This window comes from Amphimedon queenslandica, unplaced genomic scaffold, assembly GCF_000090795.2.
Source record: "Amphimedon queenslandica unplaced genomic scaffold, v1.1 AMPQUscaffold_11166, whole genome shotgun sequence".
Taxonomy (NCBI): domain Eukaryota; kingdom Metazoa; phylum Porifera; class Demospongiae; order Haplosclerida; family Niphatidae; genus Amphimedon; species Amphimedon queenslandica.
In genome coordinates this window covers 5,681-6,047 of record NW_003548589.1, presented here as the reverse complement: position 1 = coordinate 6,047, position 367 = coordinate 5,681, and positions in this window count along the sequence as shown.

The window sequence follows — 367 nt, the reverse complement described above, 5'->3', positions numbered from 1 at the left end:
GGAGGCAATAATAGCACAAACAGAAGCCATACACAAGTACATATACATTAAAGATTGAGCTTGACAGTCCAATATAACACAATATGAATCACACACATCTGGATCCACTATTAGTAGCAATAGACTGGATAATAGACTCATCATTATAATGATTACAATGGTCTAATAGGAGGGACCTACAAATTACTATGGACCTTATTCTCTGTCTAATTCATTAGCGTACAACCATCAGAAATACACCTACCAACTCTAATACATACACCACTGAACAAATACTGTAAACCCATTAATAATACTGATCCATACATTTTAACATTTCCCTGTATTTTGTGAAAGTTAATGTCATGAATATGCTCCTGACAGACTT